Source organism: Lemur catta, chromosome 19 (genome assembly GCF_020740605.2).
Source record: "Lemur catta isolate mLemCat1 chromosome 19, mLemCat1.pri, whole genome shotgun sequence".
NCBI classification, from domain to species: domain Eukaryota; kingdom Metazoa; phylum Chordata; class Mammalia; order Primates; family Lemuridae; genus Lemur; species Lemur catta.
The window spans coordinates 7,148,537-7,164,132 of record NC_059146.1 but is presented as its reverse complement, the minus strand read 5'-3'; the positions used below and the strand labels follow the sequence as shown (position 1 = coordinate 7,164,132).

The 15,596-nt window shown below is 45.3% G+C and overlaps 1 pseudogene; it reads right to left on the bottom strand.

Annotated features, from left to right (window-relative positions):
• Positions 1–4,155: 4,155 nt before the first annotated feature.
• Positions 4,156–4,251, bottom strand: LOC123624926 (annotated as a pseudogene).
• Positions 4,252–15,596: the final 11,345 nt, after the last annotated feature.

The window sequence follows — 15,596 nt, the reverse complement described above, 5'->3', positions numbered from 1 at the left end:
CCTATCTCATTCTTTAATACAATCTACCCCCCTCCCACCCCACCTCTTCCTTGCTTTAAGGAAAAGTTTAACTTCCTTTCACTAAAATTCAGGTGTCAAATAGCTTGTCCACAGCTCCCTGGATGCTAGCTTAGGGCAGCAGCTATCAGAGTTCATTGATTTGCTGCTAGCAAATTGGAAGACTTAATGGTGTGACTTCCCTATGTTGCTAGTTGATCAGGTCTCACTGGGGTCTCTCCAAATGGGAAAAGAATTGCTTCCTGCTAATCTCAGGCAGAGCACTGCGTCCACATCCATTTTCACACTGATCTTAAACAGAAAGAAGACAGAGAAAGATTATGTTTCATCCTCCCACTGCGTCTACATAAAACCCAATTGTCGTCCCTTTCTGATCAGCAAGATGTTACCTTGGCAACTACTTTGTACAGCTCTTATTCGTCCCTCCTTTGAAGCTCATCATTTGTGCAAAAGTTATTTTGCCTCCTAATGAGTAAGAAGAGACATTAGCCAGCCTGACTGGTTCCCTGGTACTTTCAGACAAAGGTTGTAAAACTGGCAGCCCAGGGGCCAAATTAAACACACAGGCATGTTCGACCCACACAGAATTTTTGTTTTTGTTTTTTGAATTTTTTTTTTAATGTAAGCCAACATTTATAAACCAGAAGATTTGCCATGTAAATCCAAATTTTCAGTTCTCTTTGAAAATGTTCAGACCTTAAACCCCTGGGCCCACATGCTTAGCAATCATCTGTAGCTCAGTACTGGTTGTACTAAGTACTCAGCCCACTTCCCTTCATTAGGTTACCTCGTAGGCATTTGGGTTGTGACCCCTGTTCTAGGTAGGATAGATGCCCTTTTTAAAAAATGATACTATTGAGAACTGAATAAAAGTTTTTTTTAAGCTGTTTTAAGCTTTTAGGATGTTTCTTTTTCTCAAAACTCAGCAGAACTTCAAACTCACAAAATGTCTTCCCACATGCACAAGATTTTCCAACATTATTTTTAACTTTCTGCCACCATTCCTAATGAATCCCAGAAACTTAAGATACTTTGAGGATTTAACCAAGAAAAGGCAAAGGTGAGGAGAAACAACTCATGTCTGTTGATCAGTTAGGGTGGCAATGAAGTTGGCAGGAAAGGCAGTGGCCCTCAAACTCGAGCATGCGTTAGAACCACTCGGGGGGCTTGCTGAAACACAGATTTCCAGATCCCAGTTTTGGATTCAGTAGGTCAAGAGCGGAGCCTGAGAATCTGCATTTCTAACAAGTCTCCAGTGCTGATGATGTTCCTGGTCTGGAAACCACACTTTAAGAATCACTGAGTTCTCACTGTATAAAATATGTCTGTAAAAGCATAGTGGCCAAACACAATAAAGGTTTATTTCCCTTTCACTAAACAGTCCAAAGCAAGTTTTCTTTCAGTCAGTGATTCACAGACAAAAGCTTTTTTGAGCTCATGCCCCTACTAACCACTAAGAGGGCCATATACAGAATGGGGAAAAGATACCAGGAAAGTGGACCACTTTTTAAAAGCCTTCCTACAGAAGTAACATACATCACTTCCCCTCACATTTCATTGGTGAGAACAAGTCACATGACAGTGAGTAGATGCAAAGGGTGCTGGGAAATGTAGTCCCTGGATGAGCAGCCCCTTCCCAGTAGCAACTCTATAAAATGGAAGGGAGAACACACATTTTTGCAGACAACTAGCCATACACACCTCAGCAGCCATGAATGTGGCTCACTCTTGCCCCCATCAATTTTTTCCCCATTACCAGAAAGCCCCTCTCCCTTCTCATTGCCCATCCAAACCTTAACACCCTCTGTTTATATTTCACCTCCATCAGAATTCCCAATAAAAAATTTCCAGTCTCTTATCCTGGTAGGTAACTAAAGTAACCTCTCCCAAAGAGTTTGTTGTTTCTTTAAGTATATTTACTATGATCATTAAAACTTTAAAGAACAAGATTCATTCTTTTCCAGTTAATCAGAAGAAAAAAAACTTATGGCATTTTGAAAGTTTTTGATTAAAGACTTACTAGAGTCAGGTATCACATCAGATTTGTTTCCAAAAAATAGCAAATAAATAGACAAGGTAAATAGGTAAGGAAAGTTGCCAAAAATAACTACTTTCTCAGTATTACAACTTAACTATCCTCTTTGTGATCGGTTAATACTTTCTAAAGTCACCTCTATTTTAAGGGATCTAAACTGAGTTATAGAGGTGATCTCTGGACATCTAAAATCAATTAAAACAGTGTGATATTAATATAAAGAGTGACTCGTTTATCATTGCCAGTAGCAGAAAACTGACCCAAACTAGCATTAGCACAAAGGGAACTTACTGTTTCACCTAAGATGAAAAGCTCCAAGGCAGAATCAGCTTCGGATGTGGCTGAATCCCGAGTGCAACAAATGTCATCAGGACTGTTTTTCTACATCTCTCGGCTTCATGTTGTAATACAATGATGGCAATGATTCTAACCCCTACACCCTTTTTTAGGTCCAGCAGATAAAATCAAGAGTTTCCTCAATGAGGAAAACATCACTGTGACTCAGTGGACCTGATTGGAGCATATGTTCATCCTTAAACTAATCATTGTAGCCAACAGGAACTAATTGTGGATCTCATGTGTGAAGTCAGTTTCACTTAATCCAAACTAACTATGAGTTGGAGAAGACGGTTTTCCAGAGGGGAGTTGGAATATGGTTACTCTTGGGGCTTGAAGAGGCTCAATGTCCTGCCCTAGTTTGGAGCCAGTTGAGAAAAAGACCCAGGAACCAAGTAGAGAAACATAAAAATGTCCCCTTTATTTACATGGCTTTAGGTCTGTTAACCAAGTGAGCTTGCTAATTCCTAAATTAGATGAGCCTGCCCCATTGCAGACATGCAGTCTCCCATGGGGGCTGCCCCTGTCAGATTTACAGGCATTGGAAAGCATAGAATGCTCTCTGCACACTGGTAGGTGACAGAGAAAATAGGAGGCTGGGTTTAACACACGGAGCCACTGCACCCGAACTCATCCATCAGGGAATGTAATTCACTCTTCCTCCTTTGAGGAGAAGGGAAAAGGGTGGTACAAGGAACAGAGGAGCAAGGAGGGTTACTCTCAAGAAGTCCCTACACACAAAAATGGAAGAATAGGGAATGTCTCCTCCCAACGTTTAACAGAAGAGTAAGTGAATGGTGACAACAAGAATTAGATGTCCACTACAAATAGTAACAGGAAGTGAGACTTACTTTTAACTACATAGAGCAAAACATACGCATCCAAATTGTTAGAGTGTTCAACCTGTTTACTTATAAAAGAACATTAATTGTACCTGCTATGGAGACACAATCATACCCTTTGGCTACTACACTTCACAGTGGTTACCCTGACTTAGTGTTTTTCTGTTGGTGAAGGATAACCAAGTGCCTTAGTTCAGGTTGCTATAACAAAGTACCATAGACCGGGTAACTTATAAACGCAGAAATTTATTCCTTACAGTTCTAGAGGCTGAAAGTCCGAGATCAGGGAGCCAGCACGGTCAGGTACTAGGGAGCCACTCTTCCAGGTTGCAGCCTACTGCCTTTTCATTTTATCCTCACATGGGGGGAAGAGGATGAACTAGCTTCCTGGCCTTATGCATAAGGGCACTGAGCTCATTCACAAGGGCTCCAACCTCATGACCTAATTACGTCCCAAAGGCCTCACCTTGGGAACCTGCAGCCTTAAGAACACACGTGGTCTTGTAGGTCCTTAAGTGCAGCCTTTTGACTGAATCCAAATTTTACAGAACAAATCCTTTTATTAAAAGGGGTGCAGCAGAGAAAGATGAAGCTTTTCTTGCCTCCTTTGGTGCTTAAAAAAGAACAATCTTGAAATCAGAAGGCTGCAGGTTCCCCAGCCCTATATCATGCTGGGAATTAGATCCCAACATATGAATTTGGAAGCAGGGAGACAAAAACATTTAGTGCATAACATCAAGGATTACAGTGGAATTTATTTATGTTTCGGCCCTGGGATAAAGTGGGAATGAGAAGAATATAGTTGAAAGCTTAGGAAAGAGATTCAGACAAAATAAAGCGAGATTCATATCGATCTCCTGGACTGGATTCTAGAATCTAAGCTCCATGAGAGCAGGCTCCTTGTCTGCCCTGCTCCCTATATATAGTAGGTGCTCAATAAACATCTGCGAGATGAATTAGGAGGGGGCTTTGGGATCAGATACTACACACTTGATCTTAGCCAAAAGGCCGAGAAGGGATGGGGCTTTGGAATCAGAAGGAAAAAAATATATATCTTGTTTGAGGATATAGTGGCCACAAAAAAAAAAAAGCAGTGTCATTTGGGATCTAAGGTTGTAACTTGACCCTAATTAAAATGATCCTAATTTATGCTGGTTAAGGCGTATCCAGCTGACTTAGAGGAGCTCAAGAATTAGGAACCAAAGCTTATCCAAAATGACAGAAGTCTTAGAAGTAATTTGATGCAGTAATCCCCAGCGGCGCATTAGAAACACCTGGGGAGCTTCTAGCTGACATCCAGACCCCACTTCCAGAGATTCTGGCCCAGGCATCCATAATTTGCAAGAGGAAGAATATACAAGAGAACAGTGTAAAGCCCTGGGGATCCAGGCCCAAGTCTAATTCACTTTGTCTCCCTAGGGTGCCTAACACCCAGCATGTTTTTTTGGAAGCAAGTAAAGAAAAGAGAACAAGTTTCTCCACTATCTCAGGAGAAGCCACTTCCTGGTTGCTTGGCTGTCCCCCAAAGTCCCCCGAATATGCTAGGATAATCAGGGACATGGAGTGAAGGAGTGACACCTTCTGCTCATTAGACCCAAACCTGTTTCATCACGCTTTTCCAAAAAAATAAATAAAGTGTGCAAGATGAATAAATAGGTCTATCTGCCTCAAACAAGACTCCCTCAGAAATATTTTACAAACCATCACTCCACCAGGACGGTGACATTTTTTATGTCAAACTTTCTCCTCCGGGACCCAACGGGCCTGGCGGCACCGGGGCGGCAGCGGGGCGTGCCGCGCGCTCTCTGCATCCGCGCACAGGGCGACATCGCCGGGCGAGGCGGCACGACCCGCGGAAGGAGCCTGCAAGTGGCCCCCCAACCTCACAGCCTGCGGGGGGCCTCCAGGCGGCCCCGCACAGAGCCGGGTGGCCCCAGAAGGAGCCACGCAGTTCTCAGCACCCCACTCCCCCGGGTGTCACCGGGGCCCCATTAAATCCCTCCAGAATGGGTCTTTCGTGACCTCCCTTAGGAGGGGATGCCACGGGCTAACAGCCATCGCTGTCCGCGGTTTGGATGCTGCTGCGCGGCCTAACGTTTTCTCTCCCGCAGTTTCAGCTCGTGGCTCCTAATTGCCTCCCCTTGGACCGCCCCGCGTGCGGGATCGCGGCCGCTCCACACGCAGCCCCGGTGCAACCTGACCTTGGGCAGGCCCCAACTCAGTGACACGTCCCCGGGAGTTGGCCCCCTTCCCCGCGACCCTCTGCCTTGTCTGGGTCGGGTCCAGGAACACACCACGGGCTCCTTCCCCCTTCCCGGCCCGCCTGGGCCGGGAGATATTGTTCGTGTCCCTTCAGCATTTGGGGCGCTGCTGATGACAGCGGGGCTCTGGCTACCACGCCAAGGAGTCACAGCGTTAATTATTCTCTCTTCTCCAAGAGAAGGTGTGAGGGCTGAGCCCTGCAAAGCACATGGCATTGGAGTACAGTTGGCATTAAGTCTCCAGGCTGAAAACCAGGGGGTGGCTCTCATTCAATTCCCTCACTCCTCCTGTGCCTTTTAACTAACTTTGAAATTCCTCTGGCTGCTGCTGCTGTTTCCAAGGGCTGCAGCCCCACGCTGATTTATTTGGTAACCATTGCAGGAATTTCAGAAAATGAGAACCGGAGGAGGAAGCTAGGCCCGAAGTAATTAAGATGATTTGTTACACACGATTCAGATAGGCACAAAGGGGTACCTGAACACACAGAGAATATAAGATCAAAGGCGCGGCAATCCCGAAAGGAGGAACTCAACTCCAAAGGAAAACAGGCCATCTGAAGGCGCCCAGATCACTGCCAAATTAAAACACTTCTTTGCAGTTTCATCTTCTCCCAGAGATAAAACAGAAGGAGATATTTTTTTAACTTTTGCTTTCAGTAGTTAGCTTCCAAAATAAAAAAAAAAAAAATTCAAATGTGTATGTCATATTTACCAGTTCACAAGATCTCCCTACCTGAAATCGTTTGTCAGTGGAAAGCAATGTGCTATTTAAGCCCCAGGAACCAAGCTGCAAGAGAGAGTATTTCTGAGAAAGTACCAATTCTTTACAAGCTTGTTAGTGACTCTTGAAACTCCTCTCTGTGGCGGGACCACGTGCCCACTGGCATCCTACCAGGTTGTGGGATGGGGAAGGTGGAGTCGGCAGGGGAGGGGCAGAGTGAGCAGGTCTGAGAGTGCAGCCTTGGCTGTGCCTTAAAACCATGAGGTGGTCTTTTGCTGTGCATTTCTCCTTCTCAGCCATGTTGCTAATCAAGAACCAACCATCGTATTATTTTCCAACTCTGTTTAGGTCTCAGCTCTTCTGATATTTTGCCACAATGAATACATGCATCTATGTTCCCCATTAACGGACTGTATGGCCTCCAGGTGACTGACAGCAGCCACACTCCTGCCCCTGGCTGACGTTTGTCCAGAGGTCCTCATGGGCTCTGGGCAGTTACTCTTGGTTGGGACGATGGTGATGCAAGGAGAGACCTAGAATTGGAATCCAGGGCTCTGGCAACATCCAAACAGAAGCCTTTTTCATCTCCTTTCTCATCCCCTTCCCATAAGGTGACTTTTAAGATTGTTTCCACTCCTGAAATATGATTCTTACCACCTGTAAAGACTTTAAGTGTGTCCTAGCATTCTGGGAGGCCGAAGCGAGTGGATCACTCGAGGTCAGGAGTTCGATACCAGCCTGAGCAAGAGCAAGACCCCGTCTCTACTAAAATTAGAAAGAAATTACCGGCCCAACTAAAAATATATAGGAAAAAAAAATAGCTGGGCATGGTGGCACATGCCTGTAGTCCCAGCTACTCGGGAGGCTGAGGCAGAAGGATTTCTTGAGCCCAGGAGTTTGAGGTTGCTGTGAGCTAGGCTGACGCCACAGCACTCTAGCCCTGGCAACAGAGTGAGACTCTGTCTCAAAAAAAAAAAAAAAAAAAATGAAGATTTTGTTTCAGCAGGACTGGGAGCCTGCAGGCGACACTGTGAGTGGCCAGGTATTATTTGCAGGGATACAGGAATCTCTTTCTCATTGTGAAGCCCTTGATGTTGCATTTTGATAAAGAAATTCTGGAGAGACTAGGGGCTATATAGCCACACCCCACTGCTGTGAGTAGGAAAAGGGCTTTGCTCTGAAGCAAAGAACATCCCCAAGGTCAATCACCTGGGAAAGAGACCTTCAGGCCACCCCGAGAGAAAGTGCCTCACGCCCTGCTCAGCCGCCACTTCCACAGGTGAGACTGAAGCAGTCTCTGACCCGCCACCTTCTTCAGACCCGCCACCTGGCAACGTTCCATGAGCAAGTCAGACAGGCCAACATGTGGGGCCATAAATTGAAGAAAAGTAAACTCTGCCTTGTAACCCCACCTGCTTGTGGCTCTTTTGCGTCCAGACTGAGTCAGCTGTGAAGCCAAGAAATTCAAAGGGTCAGGTGTCCCCTTTAGAATTGGAGCATTAGTAATAAATCACCAGACCCCCCACCCAGCCCCCAGCCAAGCCAGCTTGGTGGGACCCGCAGAAATTAGCTGGAGACCTCCAAGGGGAAGATAAATCTTGAGACATAAAAGTTGGATCTTTAAGGTCCAGCTGCTCATCTTACATGGAGATTTCCCCTCCACTGACAAATATGGAGCATTTAGCTTTGATTATTAAGGGCGAAAGAAGTTTCTTATTCCTGGTGAGAGCATGAATCTTAAAAAGAGAGAGATTTAAGTCTCAGGAACTTGGTTCCTTGATGCTGCTGGTGGACAAGAGATTGTCAGTGTTGTCGCTAAAGAATGGGAAAACTCAACTCAAGAAAAAACGACTGTGGGTGAAGCCAAGAAATCTGGTTTAGCACCTAGTGGAGGAGGGGGCCGTGTTCACGGTCCCTGCTCCCGATTAGCTGAGGGACTTGACGTTGGGCTTCCTTGAAAGTTCCTCTCTCTAAGCAGGAATCAACTCAAGCTCTGAGCCTCCCTAATAGCATAACTATCTGGCACGTGTTTAGCCTACTATTAATTAATGCTGCTTCCACAGAGAAAGAGGCCATGGTCAGACCAGCCTTTAATGAGCATCCCAGGGCCTGGCCAGACTTTGAGGGAAGGAGCATATTGAGATATTAGTCGAAGCTCAAAAACAATAGGTGACTTCGCCCTCTAAGTAGCTCCCGTGTTACTGATCTGACAAGTCTCATTGATTTAAATAGCTGGAGCACTGCTTGGATTTTAATCTCCTTCACCCTTATACCAAGGAGGTCGCTGTTTAAATGCTTTTACTTAATAATGTAAACACCTGTCACACGCCAGGGGCAAAGCTATTAAGGAGAAGGATTATTTAAAGCAACGCTCCTGAATACAACATTGCTGCTATTGTCTCAGCCTCAGTTGCCAGGGTCTGAGCAGGACTTGCTTTCTTGGGACCAGAGGCAGTGGCCAAGGCATCCAGTGCTCTGTCCCCCACCGGGGTCTGCAGAGGTTCCTCCAACACCTGGACAAAATGGGCATCTGCTCACGTGCTGTCATCTGAATACCCCTAAATCGTAGTCAAAGTATGTGTCTACCAAAGTCCCTTGTTGAACTGGAAAGCTGTTTCCATAAGGGAGTAGCCTATCAGGCCATTATCCTGGTAGCTACAAAGCACAGGGACTAAACTCTTTACAAGTGTTCTCTCTCTTATACCTACAACCACCCTATGATTTAATGCTATTATTAACCCCATATAGAACTTGAGAAGTTTCTGCCAATCCTACCAACACAACTATTGATTTATTAATAACTATAAATCAAAAGTTTTACTGTCCAAGTGCCCATCAATACATGAGTGGATTAATAAAATGTTGTATATGTATACCATGGAGTTCTACTCAGCTATAAGAAACAATGGTGATCTAGCACCTCTTGTATTTTCCTGGATAGAGCTAGAACCCATTCTACTAAGTGAAGTATCCCAAGAATGGAAAAATAAGCACCACATGCACTCACCATCAAATTGGTTTCACTGATCAACACCTAAGAGCACATATAGGAATGACATTCATCGGGTGTCGGGCAGATGGGGGGGAGGGGGTGGGTGTATACATACATAATGGGTGCGATGTGCACCATCTAGGGGATGGACACGCTTGAAGCTCTGATTGGGGGTGGGCAAGAGAAATATACATAACCTAAACTTTTGTACCCCCATAATATGCTGAAATTTTAAAAATGTTCTACTGTACTGTAGCACAGTGGTTCCATTGCTTCCGTCAAACTGATCAGCTGAGCTAGATGAACAAGAACAATTAAATTCACAGGTTTTTTTTTTTAACTCGACAGACCAGTTGACGTGTTCCATCCTAGTACTCTGTGGTCTTATTTTCTACCTGCCTATGAAAGGCTTCCTTCCTGCCCCACAAGAGTGTGTGAGGTGCCAGACACTCTGAAGTTTGGGGACAAAAGAAAAGAGAGACAAGAAGGGCAAGTTCCATGGACTACAGACAGTAGGATTTGATAATGTCTCTGACCTCACATACATTCCCCTTCTCAGCCGCCAACTCCATCCAGAATTGCCTGTCTTTTCCCCAGTGAAGCTTTGTGGCTTTAGCATGAAGCTTTTCCATATTCAAGCCACCTATTAAAATGCAGATATACCCCCATGGGAATATCCTCACATCAGCCAACATTTTAGCTGGACAGGACATGATACACAAACCAAGCATTTGAGGGAAGGCAGAATAGGAGCTCGGTAAGGGGTTTTGGGGACAGGCAGGAAGGGGACCCCAGTAGAGCAGGAGGATATTATGGTATGTAAGAGGCCTGAAGGCATGCTTTCAGCCTCAGGCCAATCTTGTAGACAAAGTCTAAATTATAGAGGGATCTATCTAAGGGAAGATCATTTCAAATTTGGAGCCAAATGCTTTTGTTTTTTTCATCTGCCTTTCCCTGCAGTATGATATAGGACATTTCCAAAAGGGTATCTCCATTGGGAATATCTTGTTGATTGGGTGGGCATTCCTGCAGGCTGGCAATAGAGAAATACCTGCAAATGGAGACCCCCCTCCTCCCAAAGGCAGCTCTGATTACCAGAAGTTTGATCACACTCTCCCAGCCCTGTTGGCTCTCGGAGGAATTATTATCGCTTTCTGAATACAGAAGACGATGAATGGGCCCGGCTCTTCCTGGAAGGTAGGAGTAAGAGCCTGGCAGACAAATTCTCTCCAGATTGAATAAATGTTGGGGGGTCCGGGGGGAAGATCATTGTCCCCAGGAAGCATCCATCCCTCTTTAAGCAATGGCTGTGCGTACCAACTTTGGCTCCCGACTTCTGTAATATTTCTCTGCTATAAATTGGCAGGCACAGCATGTGGTCAAGGAGCCATTACAAGCCCTCTCAAATGAGATTTTTTTTTTTCCCAGAGATTTAATTTCATAAAATGTTAGAGTGATTGTTCCTGCAGAAAGTAGGACAGTCTCTTTTTGAGCCTGCCAGACAAAAACAAAACTAAACAAAACAAAAAGCAAAGTCTCTGAAAGGATAACAGGCGAGCAGGCTTCCTTCTGTGCACCTGGAGGCCCCTCCTTCCGCGCCGTAGCTGCTCTAATGAGAACAGATGGCTCCGTCGGGAGACAGGCGCGAGATTAGACGCCTCCAGTGTCCTCCTCCTGCAACCAGGTTGGAGCAGATCTTTTTTCACTGTGCCTTGGCGCCGGCTGTTGAAGCGGTGGCCTAGACGTGTGCCAGAAAACAGGATGTTCATACATGCTAATACATCCACGGCTACCTCCTGCAGAGCTCAAAGCCCTTCATCACAGAGCAGGTGGAGCCTTCGGAAGGCCCTGCTTTTCTGGGATGGAGGAGGAGGTTGCCATGAGCAGCCTGCAGAAGGTGATTGCCCAGTCACTGGCAGAGAAGAAATCCCACCCCCTACCCCAACTCCATGATTCCAGCTACCTAACACCGAAACCTGGCTGCAGCACGGGACTATCCCAGTGCAGGGTGCAGAGTGTGGGGGAGCAGAGCTTCCACGTGGGGTTAGGAAGCTCCCAAGGGGCCCCGCTGAACCTGAACGTGGTAACGCTGGCTGACCACCCCAGCCCCCGGGTGGTAGAAGTCATCTGCCTTGTGCGGAAGGTGTTTGTCATCCTCTCAGGCTTGGCCACCGGGTCGGGGTACACTCAGATCGGCCCCTGCCATGGTATCCACAGAACAAAGGCTAAGACAGTTAGATTTAAACAGCAGGAAACTCTGGCATTTTAAACTCTTCGTTTCACAAAAGTTGTTTCCTTGTCATCATAATTACCAAATTTAAATTACCTCTATTTTTCAGGTCTCAGGAAGCCATAAAGAGAGAAAGAAGAGATTTTTCACGGTAAGAAATGAGAAATGATGAGGGGAAGAGGTGGCCTGTGGAGCCGAGACTTGGGGACGGAAAATGTTTTTGGAATCAGCCACGGCCGAGGTGTCTGAAAACAGAGACAGGGCACAAGGTTAGCGGACAGCAGAAATGGGAACGGACGGGAATTTGGACAATGAGCTTCAAATCCCATCCAAGGTAAGGCCCAAATGAAGTTTTAGGAAGGAATTTTTAAGTGGTTCTAAAATAAACATAGAAATTGAAATCATGTTCTGCGTGCCTGTGAGCCGTGTTCACAAAGGATGGGGATAAACATTCAGAATTTGAGATTCTTCTGCATCTTGAAAAACTAATAATAAAAGAAAAAAACAAGAGTTGTAGCAGAAAAGACAATGATAATCAACCAGTGTGCCCTTGCTACCCCCCCAGGGGACATCGGTCGACAAAGGCTGAAATTCCTGTCCCCTTTTCTTATTTTTATATTGGCTAAGCAGGGGGGATGGTGTGTGTGTGCATTTCTCAATGTTTAAAAGCCTTATTTGTTTGTGCAGGGGTGGACTCCACTTTGGTTTCTAAACATATGACCCTCCTAAGTAATATCCAGAAACATAGAGTGATCGCCGTTTGGTAGTTGCGGACTACCACTTACATAACTAGTATCTACCTTTGGCTCAGTACCTGTTCTGTGCACATACATGATATAATGTCATTTTCACAACAATCTTCTGAGCACTCATTATTCTCCCTGTTTACAAACGGAGAAACTGAGCGTTAAATAAATTGCCCAAGGTTGCTGCAATAGCCTGAATGTTTGTGTCCCCCCGATTTCATATGTTGAAGCCCTAATATGATGGTATTTGGAGGTGAGGCCTTTGGGAGGTGGTTAGGTCATAAGGGTGAAGCCCTCATAAACAGGATTGGTGCTTTTATAAGAAGAGACACAAGAAATACCATCTCCTCCATGCGAGGCACAGCAAAGAGATCCATCTGCAAAACAAGAAGCAGGCCCTCACCAGGAACCGAGCCAGCCAGCACCTTGATCTCGGGCTTCCCAGCCTCCAGAACCATGAGAAATAAATTTCTGTTGTTTAAGCCACCCAGCCTATGGCATCTTTGTTACAGCAGCCCAAACAGACTAACACAGTTACACACCCAGTACGTCACGGAACAATGACCCGATGCAAAGTCAGTACTCCGTCTACGGCACCAGACGGCATCTCAGCAGCAGTCTAACTCTACTGACCTCACTCTGGGCGTGACAATCACAACGATATTCTTGTATTAGTGTTGCTCACTACAGTTAACAAAGCACTTTCCCGTGCTAGTTGCCCCTAGCATAGCTCCAGCACAATTCCTTCTGTTTCTATATGACAGTCCCTGGAATCTTGTTTCCTTCAAAACTGAAACTTCTTGTGAGCATTTGGAACCTTGGCAAATACCAGATCATAGCCCCTGTGATAACCAGCTTCACATGTGATGTTTTCTCCAGTCTGACTTGGAGCAAGCAAAGAGACCATCACTTTATCTTCTAAATAGTCTTCAACCAAGAAAACTAAACATTTGAATGGAAAACTTTACTGGAGTTTTTTGGTGGTTTTTTTTTTTTTTTTTTTTTAATGCACACAGAGAGAGAGAGAGAGAGAGAGAGAGAGAGAGAGAGAGAGAGAGAGAGACCTGCTTTGGGGAAGCAGTGCAGGGAAAAATACATAAGTAGGCAATATAATCAAGGAAGTTCACCTGTCCCATATCATTTCTCACCATATCATCCTGTGCTCTATGACCAGCCAATCCTGAAATACGTGTAGTTTCCAAATTGACATGTTAACTCATATCTTGGGACTTGTACAGTTTACCATCCTCTCGCATTTACCTGTTAACTCCTGTATGTCCTCCAGGTCTCAGTTTGAGCACCCACCCTCCAGCAAGACTTTTCTAACCCTCCAAAACTGGGTGAAGAAGCCTGTATTTTCCTTGTCATCACTCTTACTGCTCCGTACTATAATTACATCTTTATTTCTCTGTCTCTGCACCTGGATTATAAGCATCTACAAGGTGGAGACTGTTTTATGTGCCTCTGTACTCCTGGCATCTAGTGGGCTGTCTGGCACAAAGGAGACACTCAGTAAATGTTTGCAGAGTGAATGAAGGCATCACGCCCCCCGAAAATGCCTAGTAGTTCTCATCTGCAGAGAGCGAGCAGGCTCTGGTGAATAAGCCAGCCCACTAATAGGACCACGCTCTGTCTCCTATCATACCCACACACAGTGTGTTTTAGGTGCCAGTGGAGATCTGGCTCCAGGCCTTGAATCTTTGGGAACAAAAACTTGTACTGCTGGATGTGATGCTCAGAATCAGAAAACTCTGTCCAGCTGGATCAGGTGATCTTAGATCCACATCTATGTAAGCATATTTAAGAGGAAACTGATCCCTTTAAATCAAAGTGCATCCCACCTACTACTCCAGGGTGGTAGTGGCCCTGTTAGAGTCTTACTCTGACATGTTTAAGCGCCATGGAGTAGCTCCTGTTGAATGCATTGCAAATGGATGCCAGATGGTTAGACATTTTTAACAAGAACTGTTCTGGGGGGTGACAGGTTTGCAAATGTGCTACTTTAACGGCCATTCATATTAGTCTGTGTTAGAAGGTCCCAGGTTATGTCTCTATCTACTCTGGTGTTTGTTTAGTGCTCAGTGTTAGAATGAGTAACAAGGCCCTTAGCTTTGTGACAGATGGTTCTTTCAACGCAGGACCCATCAGCACTCTGCCCTTGAGTTCCTGCTAAGCAGAGAAGACTCCCAGGGAGGAACTCCTCAGCCCCACGGGGGTTTGTGAAATGTGAAATTGGAGGTCTGTGACAGTGTAAACAAATGCAAAAATAGCTCTTGTGAAAAATCTTCTGCTCTGCAGCGTAGAACCCATTTCTGCTAGACCCCTTCCATGGGTCCCTGATCCCTCCTACTGAAATGAGCAGGAGGTAGAAAGAGGTACATATTCAGCACTTGCAGCTGACTCTAAAACACCACCTTTGAAGACAAGTATTAATAATTCTTTGGTTTGGTTTGGTTCTTATATCCCAGGGTATGTTTTTCTAAACCTCCAAAAAGACAGAAATAGATAAGATATTCTCACCCTTGTTCTAGTGGTGGAGAAAATGAAGCATAGAGAATTTGACAGCTGAACCATGTGGAAGGTGCTACCTGGTAAGTGGATAACAACAGTGAGGCTTCTAGAGTCTAGAGCAATGCCTGGCACATGACAAATCGGCATACAATAAACATTTATTGAATGAGTAATATAAGGATTTCTTCTGGAGAAAAAAATACTTCCTCCACTCCCGGAGACTGTCCACAAAATCCCAATTTGAATAATGTGGTCATTTAAAAAAAAAAGAAATTCTTATTCTCTAAAAACGTCTCTCAGTAGCAAATTATCATTGTAAAATATAATTAACACATTCATAGCTGATAACATTATCATTGAAGGAAAAATACAATTTTTCAAAGTTCTCCCAGAATTCATAGACCTCAGGTGATACCAACAAACTCATTTGGGAAAGATCAGCCTAGACCGGAAGCCCTTGACTGAAGGCAGAGTCTAGTATTGGACTCTACGACGTCCTCCGCACCTTGACCTGGTCACCTGTCTCTGACTATTTGAAGGTGATGCTGGTGACACAATCGTGGCCGACTTGCCACCCTACGCAGGAAAGGACAACTTGTAATGTCAGCAGGGCGTGGTGAGCCCCACGGGAGAGCTCGGGAGAATTCGGGTTGATTGCACAGCGGCTGAGCACAGCTCAAGTCCAGCCGGGTGATCAGAGAAGCTTCCACAGAGGTGGCGGGATGTGAACTGGGTCCAGGAACATAAAAACAACTGGGGGGCACAGAGAACAAGGAAGAGGACTTTAACCGTCAAGAAAGAGAACACTTTTCCTTTCCTGTTGATTTGCTGCCTCCTCTTAAATTGGATTTGCCAACAAAGACAGGCCCTGAGGACAGGCCCCATCAGAAGAATGCCCAAACCT